Source organism: Arvicola amphibius, chromosome 2 (assembly GCF_903992535.2).
Source record: "Arvicola amphibius chromosome 2, mArvAmp1.2, whole genome shotgun sequence".
NCBI lineage: Eukaryota > Metazoa > Chordata > Mammalia > Rodentia > Cricetidae > Arvicola > Arvicola amphibius.
The window spans coordinates 108,748,407-108,751,269 of NC_052048.2; the positions used below are offsets into that span (position 1 = coordinate 108,748,407).

Below are 2,863 nucleotides of genomic sequence, written 5' to 3' on the forward strand. Positions count from 1 at the left end.
CTATAAATTTGAGATCCTTGAGAAGATAATAAGAAGGTGAACTCCCAAAGAAAGATATAGTAATCCTCCTGGATATTGGAAGTAGACACGATCGCCAGGCAAAATTGGGAACTTGAGGGTTGGGCAAGAATGGGCCAAGGGAAGATGGGGAGAGAAAAGTGTGAAGGGGAGAACGGGGGGAGCTCGGAGGAATGGGGTGCTTGGGATATAGGAAGGGTGGATATGGGAGCAGGGAAGCATATATCTTAATTTAAGGAGCTACCTGAGGGTTGTCAAGAGACTTGACCCTAGAGGGGTTCCCAGGTTTCCAGGGAGATGCCCCCAGTTAGTTCCTTGGGCAGCTGAGGAGAGGGAGCCTGAAAAGGCCAGTTCCTATAGCCATACTGATGAATTTCTTGCATATCACCATAGAACCTCCACCTGACGATAGAGGAAGAAAATGACAGAGCCCCACATTGGAGCACCGGACTGAGCACCCAAGGTCCTGATGAGGAGCAGAAGGAGAGAGAACATGAGAAAGAAAGTCAGGACCGTGAGGGAACCTCCAGCTGGCGACAGATGGGGAAGGTGACTGAGCCCCACATTGGAGCACTGGACTGAGCTCCCAAGGTCCTGATGAGGAGCAGAAGGAGCGAGAACTTGAGGGAGAAAGTCAGGAACGAGAGGGGTGCGTTCACTCATGGAGACGGTGGGACAGATTTTGTTTTCTAATCTCCATTCCATCAGAGAATTCTGATTTGTGAGTTTATTCCTAAAAAAAACCCACCTATTTCTCAATTCTGAGTTAGTGTGGGATTTCTTTTAAGTCTCTTCTTCACTCCAGGAAAAGCATTTTATGTCTTCCATATGTCCATTGTGGCAGAGAATGTAGATATGTGAGCTATTTGAGCTAAAATTATTTGGAACTTTTATATTTCTTGAATAAGTTACTGAGTAAGAATATCTGTATGAGTATAGGAAGCTGTACAATTATATCTATGTTGTTTGGCTTTCATGAATGATAAACATTAAGTTATAATTAGAATGTAACAGGATAGTGAGGGATTAGAAAACTATTATTTGAAGAACTCTTATTGGAGAGAATAAGGCATTTTGTTATTTTTTTCCTTATACAAATAAGAAACTTGAGTGAATTCACATTTATCATCAGTAATGAAAAAGTATTACAGAGCAAAGGAATAGATTTCGCTGTCCTACTGGTAAGAAACCGTTGTCATGAATTTTGATAAGAGAATCTAATACGGCGTGAAAAAATGCTTTTTCACAACTATCACTTGAATGTGCCTTTTTATTATGCATGTTCTACTGCCTGAACTTGGTTGTGTGTAAAACTGAAACATTTTCTCCGGGAAGGAAAAAAAAAGATTCAAATGACCCAGAAAGTAAATACAACTTAGGTATTTCAGGATGTCAAGAAAGTAACAAGATGCCTAAAGCCACCGCTAGAGGGTAGAACTGCAATAAGCAATTGCTGGGTTGAAAACTCATATGGAGCTGCATGAAATTTAGGCAGAGAGTTCGAGGTATGTAGCTTTTGTAAGTAATCTACCATACTTTTTTTTTTTTTGCTTTGTCAATAAGTTTATTATCTTTATGGAAAACTCTTCATAGAAAATTGCTTTAGCTGTCAGCAGCCCACTCCTGAGCTCTGAGGAAGCTTGCCTTCTTTTGAGCAACCTGATCTTTCTTCTGGGCAAGAGACATTTTGGAACGGTTCCACCTCTTCTTCACTTCTCTCCTGTGCTTCTTTTCATAGACTGGATTCTCTTGTATAGCAGCATAGGCTTTCTTATACATCTCCTCCATCATGTATGGCGTAATGTAGTTCTTTATGTACTGAGAGAACTGTTTCTTGTAAGCATCTTCATCTTCCTCCATTAGGTAGCGCATGTAGTCTGCAACGTTCTGACCCATGATGTGCTTATGATATATCTCTGCGGTGAACTCCTTGCTTTCAGAATCATAACCAGCGAATCATTTGGTACTATGAGGAATAGACAAGCCTCCATCCACAGCTCCCTTCAGGCTGCAAAAACTTTATTGCCAGTTGTAGTTTGAGCAAGACCTGCATTCAAATAGCAAGTGAAGGCCCCAGGTTGACCATCAATGCTTTCCACATTGTATTCATCTCCAGTCACCTCCACTTGGCCTTCATAGATCTTGTCTACATCAAACCTATTGAGAAGTCTGCGGGCCAGCAGCAGGCCAGTAAAATTGGTGGCAGCATAGTATGTTAGGCCAACTTTCCCACCGTATTTCGGCAGCTGGAGTGCATATGAGGCACAGACTATCATATCCCCCTCTATACGGGCATAGGTAATTTGGCAGATGATGTCACTGTTAGTTACACGAACTATCATCCTGTATTTGGGTGGGTTGTACTATTTTTGTCTTGGATCACTAATCGCTTCTGAGCATAGTAGTCGGTTTTACCCTCTCACCGCCTTCTAAATCTCACTTTTGAAATAGGCCTTATTCTTGACAACTTTCACAAACCCCATCCTGTGGAACAGAAACCCCGCAATCACAGCTCCACTCAGACCTGTGGCCCGGCGGAGCTAGGGGGAAAAAGACTGGAGTCGTCATCAACCGTTCTTGGATGGGCTTTTTGGTAATATTGTTGCCTTTGAGTTGGCCATGATTTTGTAAATACCCTATGTTCTTTTAAGTAACCCCAATAAACTTAGTAATAACATGCTTATTTTTCTATAGGGACTTGTTAATGTATTTTCCATTTGATTAAAAGGGGTAATGCATCTAAATGAGGTCTCTTCCATTAATGTATGAATCCCATTCATTAGAACAGATTTCTATTTCTCTAATAATTCCTGAAACAATACATGTTCTTAATACAATTATCACT

At 41.3% G+C, this 2,863-nt stretch overlaps 1 pseudogene; it reads right to left on the reverse strand.

The window, feature by feature from the left end:
- Positions 1 to 1,620: 1,620 nt before the first annotated feature.
- On the reverse strand, positions 1,621 to 2,507 carry LOC119807819 (annotated as a pseudogene).
- Between the last annotated feature and the right edge of the window lie 356 nt (positions 2,508 to 2,863).